The following is a 12,073-nucleotide window of genomic DNA, read 5'->3' as shown; positions in this document are numbered from 1 at the left end:
TCATCTGATTTTCACATGGACTGTTTCCATACGCGTATCCATTGAATTATATGGGAATATCACATAGATTTTGCAAAGTTATGTGATTTCCCAATAGAGGTTAAGTGATTTCCCAATGTTTTCCATATACCGTATCGATTTCATGTGAAATTTTCAAAGAAATTTTTATCGGAAAATCTAATAACAGTTATATAGCCAAACTGATGGAAATTTTCCATGTGATATGTGATTTATTTTTTCAGTGTATAGATAGTACAGTGGTTCCTCAAGTTTAAAATGCTTTGCGTCACCACGCAACCTGGGAGGACATGATGAACCTTCTATGCGAAATATCTAATATAATAAAAGAAAATCCTTATGGATCGCTGGGGTGCTTCCTCAAGTTTAAAATGCTTTGCGTCACCACGCAACCTGGGAGGACATAGTGAACCTTTTAAGCGAAAAATTCTAATATAATAGAAGAATATCTTATAGATAGTACAGTGGTTCCTGAAGTTTAAAATGCTTTGCGTCCCCACGCAACCTGGGAGGACATGATGAACCTTCTAAGCGAAATCTATATATATAAAAATGAGTTTGAAGTCCCTTTGAGGCAACAAAACTCCCGAACGGATTAACCGATCAGCATGACTCTTGCATGGTTCGATTCGTATTCATGGTGGCTGTGTTTATATGCAAAAAAAAGTTACTAAAATCATATGAAAATGTAAGAAAAATGATAAAGTATTGGTTTTGCATGAGTTGGGAAGAAAATCAACACGATCGAAATTAAACCAATCTAGAGTGCGTTGCTTAAATAAGCTCAAAAGCAGTCAAACCACCACAAGATTGGCAAGACAAAGTTTGCCGGGACAGCTAGTATGTAATATAATAGAAGAAAATCTTATGGATCGCTGGGGTGGTTGCATAAGTCTAAAGTGCTTTGCGTCACCACGCAGCCTGGGAGGACATAGTGAACCTTCTAAGCGAAAAATTCTAATATGATAGAATATCTTATAGATAGTACAGTGGTTCCTCAAGTTTAAAATGCTTTGCGTCACCACGCAACCTGAGAGGACATAGTGAACCTTCTAAGCGCAAAATTCTAATATAATAGAAGAATATCTTATAGATAGTACAGTGGTTCCTCAAGTTTAAAATGCTTTGCGTCACCACGCAACCTGGGAGGACATGATGAACTCTCTAAGCGAAAAATTCTAATATAATAGAACAATATCTTATAGATAGTACAGTGGTTCCTCAATTTTAAAATGCTTTGCGTCACCACGCAACCTGGGAGGACATGATGAACCTTCTAAGCGAAAAATTCTAATATAATAGAAGGATATCTTATGGATCGCTGGGGTGGTTCCATAAATCTGAAGTGCTTTGTGTCACCACGCAACCTGAGACTTTGTAACTAATATGGAAAAAGCTGGCACTTCTTTAGATGTACGAATATGTATAAGTGGTCTTGTTCAGAACCCCGGTGGATTTTCGGATGGATTATTGAGATCAAAGAGACACCCCACCCACCGTAGTGTTTTATTAAAATGGATAGAAATGAAAAATTAATATTTTTTGCCAGGCATGGTAAAGATGCAAGTTTTTTTTTCAATTGTTGTTTCCAGGGGTGTTGGCTAGCCATGTTGACGAGAGTACCTAGAACGGGTTTAAAAATGAATAAGGGATGGATCCTAGATGTAGAACACTTTCTGATACGCAATGTATACCAAACTTTTTTCTTATTATTTTACGTAAAGATAATCTAATCATATGTATTTTTTTGATTTTCAAAGCAAATAATTAATACAAAAAAAAATAAAATGGCTTTTGACCTTTTTTTCGTATGCGATACATTCCATATAATCTTCATATAAATAACCACAGGACAAGATGATCACCTTCATTATTTTCAATTTCAATTTTCAATTATTCAACGCTTTCAACTATCAAAGAAGGAATTGAAGTTGTATATAAAAAAATGACGATTTGAATAAAAATCCTACTCAGATTTGATTTAAAAGGTGACCCCAAACTTTTGCACGGTGACTTGTAAACCTAACTCGATCATTTAAATTATTATTATTATTACTATATATTTAAGACACTTTACCGCACACAGGAAGCTCCGTGATCACGAAGGCGGACGCTCCCCTGGGGTGTTAGCTCATACCTCTCAATCAATAATTTAAATTATGTTATGATTTTTTTCGGCTAAAATCTAATGAATAGCTCTTAAAGAGGACAGAAATAGAATTCCAATGCAACTTTCGTTTCAAAATATGGTAGACCCAATTTAAAATTACACGGAAAACAATTTTTTTGAACAGATTTAGGAAAAACATGTAAGTACAGGTAAAACTTTCTATACTAAAAATTTCATGTGAAATTTATGCTAAGTACCTACGAATCAAATCTAACCCTTTATCTTTCGATAGAGACTAAAAACAAGAGAATTGAATGAAAGATGACTGAGGTATGACCGAAAACATGTTCATGTTTTAGAGGGGGTGACCACAAACTTTTGCACGGGAGTGTATGGCATCAACGAATTTAGGGCCGATTTCTTCACCTCGGCTTAATCGGTAAGCCAGGCTTACCCATACTTACTGTTAAACCTGGCTTAAGCGTTAAGCCAGGTTTAACTGTATGGGTAAGCCTGGCTTACCGGTTAAGCCGAGGTGAAGAAATTGGCCCTTTTCAAGCTTAAAAAGTGAGAAAAATTCAATTTTCAAACACAATTTAAGCATCGAAGAGACAAAAAGCAACTAATCAGTTGACCTGTATAAGATAGCATTTTTACTCAACTTCACATTATGCTTTGACTTTTTTGCAACTTTTTGCAACTTTGAAAGATACCTCATTAAAACAAATGATATTTTTTCATAGAAGAAACGAAAAATCACGTAGAAACAAGCCTCCAAGCCATTCTGGAGGCTGCTACTGGTTCCGGTGGGAGTCGTCGCCGGGATAGAGCCGCCTAGCTTCGTCGTCCGATTTGTGCTCGGGTAGTTGATGGCGATGTTTACCGCAGGGCGACCCAACTTTTTCCGACCACCTTCACTTCAGGGTTTGCTCCATAAGTCGCTTCACCGAGTTCCATCGGAGAATCCTCCAGAAGTTCCTTCGGGGAATACTCCAGGAATTCCTTCGGGGAGCCCGCAAGAAGTTACTTCGGCGAATCCTCCAGGAATTCCTTTGAAAAAACCTACAGGTATTTCTTCGGAGAATCCTCCAGAAGTTTATTCAGGGAATCCTCCAGGAGTTGCTTCGGGAAATCCTCTACGAGTTCCATCGGCGAATTCTCCAGGAGTTCATACAATGAATCCTGCAGGAGCAGCTTCGGGAAATTCTCCAGGAGTTCCTTCGTGGAATTCTCCAGGAGTTCCTTAAGGAAATTCTCCAGGAGCTCCTTCGGAAAATCTTCCAGGGATTCCATCAGGGAATCCTCCACAAGTTCCTTCGAAAAATCCTTCAGGAGCTCCTTTGGAGAATCCTCCAGGAGTTCCTTGGGGGAATCCTCTAGGAGTTCCTTCGGAGAAACCTCCAGGAGTTCCACCAGGGATTCCTCCAGGAGTTTCATCAGGGATTCCTCCACGAGTTCCATCAGGGATTCCTCCAGGAGTTCCATCAGGGATTCCTCCAGGAGTTCCATCAGGGATTCCTCCAGGAGTTCCATCAAGGATTCCTCCAGGACTTACATTAGCAATTCCTCCAGGAGTTCCATCCGGGATTCCTCCAGGAGTTCCATCAGGGATTTCTCCAGGAGTTCCATCAGGGATTCCTCCAGGAGTTCCATCAAGGATTCCTCCAGGACTTACATTAGCAATTCCTCCAGGAGTTCCATCCGGGATTCCTCCAGGAGTTCCATCAGGGATTCCTCCAGGAGTTCCATCAGGGATTCCTCCAGGAGTTCCATCAGGGATTACTCCAGGAGTTCCATCAGGAATTCCTCCAGGAGTTTCATCAGGGATTCCTCCAGGAGTTCCATCAGGGATTCCTCCAGGAGTTCCATCAGGGATTCCTCCAGGAGTTCCATCAGGGATTCCTCCAGGAGTTCCATCAGGGATTCCTCCAGGAGTTCCATCAAAAATTCAAAAATATTTAAATAATCCCTGAAAATCCCTAAGATTCTCAGAAATTCCCAGTCATTCCTGAAAATCCCTAAAGATTCTCAGAAATTCCCAGTCATCTTTAATTTATTCTGCGAAGTATAGAAAATATTCTCAAACATTTATAGAAGTGAAAAGCTTCACGGAAAAATATTTGAATAATTCCTGAAAATCCCTGAAGATTCTCAGAAATTCCCAGTCATCTGGGATTGATTCTGTTAAGTTTAGAAGATATTCACAATCTTTTACAAAAGGTAATAGCTTCACGGAAAAAATTTGAATAATTTCTGAAAATCCCTAAAGATTTTCAGAAATTCCCAATCATCTGGGATTTATTCTGCGAAGTATAGAAAATATTCTTAATAATTTATAGAAGTGAATAGCTTTACGGGAAAAAAATAAATAATTCCTGAAAATCCCTAAAGATTCTCAGAAATTCCCAGTCATTTGGGATTTATTCTGCAAAGAATAGAAAATATTCTCAAACATTTATAGAAGTGAAAAGCTTCACGGAAAAATTATTGAACAATTCCTGAAAATCCCTAAAGATTCTCAGAAATTCCCAGTAATCTGGGATTCATTCTGCGAAGTACAAAAAATATTCTCAATCTTTTACAAAAGGTAATAACTTCACGGAAAAACATTTGAATAATTTCTGAAAATCTCCAAAGATTTTCAGAAATTCCCAGTCATTCGGGATTTATTCTGCGAAGTATAGAAAATATTCTCAATCTTTTATAGAAGTAAATAGCTTTACGGGAAAAAAATAAATAATTCCTAAAAATCATTGGATTCTCAGAAATTCCCAGTCAAATGAGATTTATTCTGCAAAGTATAGAAAATATTCTCAAACACTTATAGAAGTAAATAGCTTTACGAAAAAAAAAATAAATAATTCCTGAAAATCCCTAAAGATTCTCAGAAATTCCCGGTCATTTGGGATTTATTCTGCAAAGTATGGAAAATATTCTCAAACATTCATAGAAAAGAAAAGCTTCAAGGCAAAATATTTGAATAATTCCTGAAAATCCCAAGACTCTCATAAATTCCCGGTAATTTAGGATTTATTCTGCAAAGTATAGAAAATATTCTCAAACATTCATAGAAGTGAAAAGCTTCACGGAAAAATTATTGAACAATTCCTGAAAATCCCTAAAGATTCTCAGAAATTCCCAGTCATCTATGATTTATTCTGCGAAGTATAGACAATATTCTTAAACATTTATAGAAGTAAATAGCTTTACGGAAAAAAATAAATAATTTCTGAAAATCACTAAAGATTCTCACAAATTCCCAGTTATCTGGGATATATTTTGCGAAGTATAGAAAATATTCTCAATATTTTATTAAAGGTAATAACGTCACGGAAAAATAATATTTCCTGAAAATCCCTAATAATTCTCAGAAATTTCCAGTCTTCTGGGATATATTTTACAAATTACAGAAAATATTCTCAATCACTTGTAGAAGTCAGTTAGCTTCACGAAACATGTTTAAAAATTTTTTGAAAATCCCTAGAGTCTCAGAAATTCCCAGTCATCTGGGATTTATTCTGTTAAGTATAGAAAATATTCTCAGTCATTTATAGAAGTGAAAAGATTCTCGTAAAAAATATTTAAATAATTCCTGAAAACCCATAGAGATTCTCACAAATTCCCAGTTATCTGGGATATATTTTGCGAAGTATAGAAAATATTCCCAATCTTTTACAAAAGGTAACTTCACGGAAAAATAATTGAATATTTCCTGAAAATCCCTAATAATTCGGCACCAACATTTCAAAAGGGCGTAACTGCTTTTGCAACCAATGCCTTCTCATAAACTGTGGACCGTATCTCATCCCTCCCGAGCAATCCACTAGCACACATAGAAAGATAAAATCCTCCTCTTTCGTTTAATGGATGTGAATTGCGTAAGATGAATGATATACGATGCACAGCTCTGTGAGAAGTAATTGGTTGTAAAAGCAGTTACGCCCTTTTGAAATGTTGATGCCGAATTCTCAGAAATTCCCAGACTTCTGGGATATATTTTACAAATAACAGAAAATATTCTCAACCACTTGTAGAAGTCAGTTAGCTTCACGAAATATGTTTTAAAAATTTCTGAAAATCCCTAGAGTCTCAGAAATTCCCAGTCATCTGGGATTTATTCTCTTAAGTATAGAAGATATTCTCAATCTTTTACAAAAGGTAATAACTTCACGGAAAAATATTTGAATAATTTCTGAAAATCCCTAAAGATTCTCAGAAATTCCCAGTCATCTGGGATTTATTCTGCGATGTATAGAAAATATTCTCAAACATTTATAGAAGTAAATAGCTTTACGGAAAAAAATTAAATAATTTCTTAAAATCTCCAAAGGTTCTCAGAAATTCCCAGTCATCTGGGATTTATTCTGCGAAGTATAGAAAATATTCTCAATCTTTTTTAGAAGTAAATAGCTTTACGGAAAATATTTGAATAATTCCTGAAAATCCTTGAAGATTCTCAGAAATTCCCAGTCATCTGGGATTTATTCTGTTAAGTATAGAAAATATTCTCAGTCATTTATAGAAGTGAAAAGCTTCACGGAAAAATATTTGAATAATTCCTGAAAATCGCTGAAGATTCTCAGAAATTCTCAGTCATCTGGGATTTATTCTGCGAAGTACAAAAAATATTCTCAATCTTTTACAAAAGGTAATAGCTTCACGGAAAAATACTTGAATAATTCCTGAAAATCCCTAAAGATTCTCAAAAATTCTCAGTTATCTGGGATATATTTTGCGAAGTATAAAAAATATTCTCAATCTTTTACAAAAGGTAATAGCTTCACGGAAAAATATTTGAATTATTCCTGAAAATCCCTAAAGATTCTCAGAAATTCCCAGTCTTCTGGGATATATTTTACAAATGATTCTAAAAATATTCTCAATCACTTGTAGAAGTCAGTTAGCTTCACGATATATGTTTTAAAAATTTCTGAAAATCCCTAGAGTCTCAGAAATTCCCAGTCATCTGGGATACATTTAACAAATTACAGAATTCCTGAATTAAAGTTTTAATAATTCCTGAAAATCTCTCAAGATTCTCAGAAATTCCCAGTCTTCTGTGATATATTTTACAAATGAATCTAAAAATATTCTCAATCACTTGTAGAAGTCAGTTAGCTTCACGAAACATGTTTCAAAAATTTCTGAAAATCCCTAAAGATTGCTGAAAATCCCTAAAGATTCTCAGAAATTCCCAGTCATCTAGGATATGTTTAACAAATTGCAGAAAATATTCTCAATTACTTATAGAAGTCAGTTAGCTTCACGAAATATGTTTTAATAATTCCTGAAAATCCCTGAAGATTCTCAGAAATTCCCAGTCATCTGGGATATTTTTAACAAATTACAAATTAAACCCTTAGGTTTAAAATGTAACAAAGCGGTCTAGTTCTGATTAACGACAATAAATGATGAACACCACTCACACATCTCTACTGTGCACTATGTGGAGCGGATCTGGTGTGATGGTTAAAGCACGTGACTATCACGCCGAGGACTTGGGATCGGATCTCACTTCCGCCAAACTCACAAAATGTGAGTTCTTCCTTCGGAAGGGAAGTCCCGAGCGTGGGTCCCGAGATGAACTAGCCTAAGGCTAAAAATCTCGTTAATACAGATAAAAAAACATGAAGGGTGGGCCGGGGCAAGATGGTTGATTATGTTAAAAATTTTGTTAGGTGACCACCAAGAATATACAAAAGTTTTGGGTATTGATTGAAAAAATATTCACTCTCATTGTACATAAAAAATAAAATGAGTTTTAGCCATTTTTCTTATGCGATACATTCCATATAATCTCAATATAAACGACCGCGGGGCAAGATGGGTCGCCTTCCATTTAGAGCGTATGGTTCAAATTTAAAAGCTTTTTTTTCATCACCTCTCTTCAATCAAGCGGAATAAACGCCTAAAATTATAACATAAAATTATGATAATTTTTTAGTGAAAACATCGATTTTTAAATCGTCTTTGGACCACTCAAATTGTAATTCTGCGCATCTAAGACTTTTTCAATTTCAATCAGCTGTAACAAATTCCAAATCGAACCGATTTGGCTGAATTTTTGACTGCACATAGTTATTAGCTTTGTAAATGAGGGAAAAATATAATTCTTATACAAAACACTCAATTTATATGTAAAATCATGAAAATTCTAAAGAGTGTCTCTGTTCCTAACTCTGCGCACCCATTTTTGGAATGTTCCTTATTCTGCGCACTAATGTTCCTAATTCTGCGCAAATGGGAAAAACTCTAAAAAGATAACATATTGTAATGAGAACATGATTCATAGATGAAATTCAATTGAATTCTTCATTTTCAACTTTTATACGACATTACGACCATATTGGAACTATGCATGTCCTCAATATTGGTATTACCTACTTTGATTACTAAGCAAAGGGAATTTTAATCGTAATACACAAAAGGATTTTGTAGTATTATCGAATACTACTACGTAAAGCTTTTTAGTTATTCGCATATGCACATTTTAGTAAAATTTACTTTCATTTCTAAAGGCAATATAAACTTTTTCGCCATGACAAGGTGGCACAATCTTTGTTTGCAAACTGAGACTTCTTTCTTGTCTAACTCCAGGGTTCCACTGTTTAAGAAAATTCCATGTAAACTCACATCATATCTCGCATTTGACGAATGCTTACATGAATACATATAATTTCACCCGAGGTTGATAGCAAACAAGTGGTTAGTCCGGTCGAACTACATATCAGATCAAAAATTCAAAAATCGTAAATTAGCCTTCAAAGTTTATAAACTAACTTGTTGAGCCGTAATTACATTCACCGGATTGCTAGAAACATAGAATATCCTAGTTATAACTATGGTGGCATTTATATGATGTTTGTTTATTAATTATATGTTTAAAACTTAGTGTTGAATGTCTGCGCAGAATTAGGACCACCATTTAATACCGGTTCCTAATTCTGCGCACCTAAGAAGAACAAGAAGATTAAAAAAAGAAGAAGAAAACTCAATTGTTTTTTGCCGATTCTGATTCCTCGAAGACAGTAGTACAGGATGCGCATGGAAAAGCAGACATTCTCTTCATTATTTATTTCGTAAAATGCTTCAGCTCATGAAGCAACTTTTTAGCACTTTCGCTAACGGACACAGATTTCAGACAATTTACAGTACTTGCGACATCATTTAATTTTTTTACAAAATAATGATCGTTGATTTGAAATTTTTTTCTTCACAAACTTTTTCATTACTATTGAAGCAATATTCAAAAAATATATTTGAAGCTAATATTGAACTAGCGTCCGTGATTTTGTGGTACATTCGGGAAAGTGCGCCGAATTAGGGACTGCGCAGAATTAGGGCCGGTCACGGTAAATTTATAAAATGTTTACTTGTAACTCTTGTTTACTCAGTATGGAATGAATACGGAATAAATATTATACATTGCCGTTTTTCGTTGAGAAAATGTGAATTACTTAACCCTCTAATACCCAAATTTTTTATTTTGATCTAAATATCATTTTTCGTCATCTATAATCGATTTGAACATGTTTTGGAAGATCACACATCTCTTTTTGATTCTCAATTTCGTGAATTTCAGTTTTTGATTTTTCTAATTTTTATTTTTGAACATCCCCACACTTTTATATTTTTCCTGGAAGCCAATTTGGGGAACGGATTTTTTGGGATGAAAACATTTTGAGATTTTATGATTATTGTTGAAATATTATTATTTTTAATTTTATTCACAGAAAATTTTATTTTCCGTGCTAATTTAAGAAAAATAATTTTAGAGTGTATTCGATTCCCTTAAACTATTGAACAAGGATAGAATGATTTGGGAAAAAATTTAAATATGTTAATTGTAGCTATTCAATACAAAATAAACAATGACTTCTAAAAGATGACTAAAACATCAATTTTTCAATGATTTAAAAAAAATGTAAATACGCTTTAAAGTACACCAAAAACCATTTTGAGATATACAGAACAGTCCTAAATATCAGCCAAAAATATAAAAAAAATTATTTTCCACGAAACAAAAATTATAAAAATGCTCAAACTATACCCCGTCTAAAGGCGGAATTGGGTATTAGAGGGTTAAAAGATGACTCATCTTGCCCCGCTCTTTTTTCACGACGCAAAATCGGTCACTTTTTAAAACTGCTTGTTTAACATCATATCTTGTATTTAAAGAACTTTTTATCGACTTTTAGCATAGCTAACTAGGGTATTAAAGGTTAGAGGACGAATAAAAACCTATACGATTTGTATTTACAAAATTATGATGATCCATCCTTAGGCGACCCATCTTGCCCCACCCCACCCTACCTATGTCGAAGTGGGAAGTGGGAGAGGAATTATTTATTCAATTGTCGTGAACTTCGGGCACTGTCGACTGATGACTAATCATCCAATCGTCTTATCAATTTATAATTCAGGGAATCCTTCAGGAATTCCTTCAAGGAATCCTCCAGGAGTGCCTTCAGGGAATCCGCCAGGAGTTCCTTCATGGAATTCTTCATAAGTTTTTTCAGGGAATTCTCCAGGAGTTCTTTCAAGGAATCTTCCAGGAGTTGCTTCTGCGAATCCTCCATAAATACCTAACGGTATCCTCCAGGAGTTCCTTCAGGAAATTCTCCAGGAGTTCTTTCAGAGAATCTTCCATTAGTTCCTACAAAAATCCTCCAGAAGTTTTCTTCAGGGAATCTTCCAGGAGTTCCTTCAGGTAATCATCCAGGAGTTCCTTCATGGAATCCTCCAGGAGTTCCTTTAGGGAATCCTCCAAGAATCGCTCCAGAGAATTCTCCTGGAGTTCCTTGAGGGAATCCTCCAGGAGTTCCTTCAGGGAATCTTTCATATGTTCATTCGGATAAACCTCTAGGAGTTCCTTCAGAGAATATCCAAAAATAATTTCAAAAATTATGTTCTGTAATAGCCCTGCGTGTATCATGGACTTACCTCCAAGAAAATATTCATTATCAGTGCATTGTCGCTAGCTTCCCTTGCGAATCGCCGCATTCGCGCAGGTTGACTTTTGAAAATCGCTGAAAATCGTTCAGACACTCCGCTAAATGCCTACCGAAAGTGGTGGCCAGTTGAACTAAGGAATCGGTTCCGTTGGCCGTGCTATGATGTTCTAGTACAAATAACAGCATATCGTCCAGTTTCTGCATTCGCAGCACGCGTGCCGTCCTTTTGGACGAGTACAAGCAGGGCCTTTTCAAATATCTGCTGTGATGATTCCGGTTGTTGACTCTCCCGGCCCTAGCCGTCTGATTTGCTTTTTCCTCTACCTGACTTTCTCCTGGTGTGGCGGTGTTCCCACTCCTGATTGATAGCCTGTGAAATAATACATACATAAACATGACAGCACAATATAACTACAACTTTTGCTAGCCATAGTTTTTAAACAAAAAGTAAATTTAAAAATAAACAAATCTGCATACCTGAGAAATATTGGTCGTAATCGAGACGACTCTTTCGGAAAGTGGAGACAAAAACGAAATAACAGCACTAGCTGGGCTTCAAATCACTCTACGATTGACCTGTCACAGTGTTCTTATTTGGACTTGTCCAGCGGATCAAGGCCATCAGCGGATCCCAACGGGCACCGTCGCCGCTGCTCCTCGTAGGCTCCGGATCTGCAGTAACAACAAAGATAAAATAAATTCTTCACACTAAATCTTCAACTTTACATACCTAATCAGAAGAATCACACATTGATTTTTTTCTTTTCGCAATTAATAATTAATTATTGCTTAATCATTTTATGGCTATAATTAATTGAGACTAAGCGCGGGTGGGACAGACACCGTCGGGTGAAATTTCCGTCAAAACTGATCGAGGATCAAGGCTCGCGAGGAACAAAATTCCTGTTCAACGACGCAGGTTGAACTTGCTCGAAGTTGCTGCATCCTGCTCTCACCCATTTGTCATCAAACGGGTAAGAGCGGGATGCAG

At 35.8% G+C, this 12,073-nt stretch overlaps 1 protein-coding gene and 1 long non-coding RNA gene across 2 annotated transcripts in view; both read right to left on the bottom strand.

Annotated features, from left to right (window-relative positions):
- LOC115263203 (ubiquinone biosynthesis protein COQ4 homolog, mitochondrial) overlaps window positions 1-12,073 on the bottom strand; it is a 49,845-nt gene that overhangs the window by 29,246 nt on the left and 8,526 nt on the right. The gene's annotated exons all lie outside the window — the stretch shown is intronic.
- Window positions 1,523-12,016, bottom strand: LOC134287223 (uncharacterized). The gene is made up of 4 exons (XR_009997129.1): window positions 11,813-12,016; window positions 11,560-11,754; window positions 11,072-11,452; window positions 1,523-1,641 (listed from the first exon to the last, which is right to left on the bottom strand). It is a non-coding gene; the product is annotated as an uncharacterized LOC134287223 (long non-coding RNA).

The sequence above is a fragment of the Aedes albopictus genome, chromosome 2 (genome assembly GCF_035046485.1).
Source record: "Aedes albopictus strain Foshan chromosome 2, AalbF5, whole genome shotgun sequence".
Taxonomy (NCBI): Eukaryota; Metazoa; Arthropoda; class Insecta; order Diptera; family Culicidae; genus Aedes; species Aedes albopictus.
Note: the sequence above shows the minus strand (reverse complement) of the source record. Positions and strands in the feature narration are given on the sequence as shown.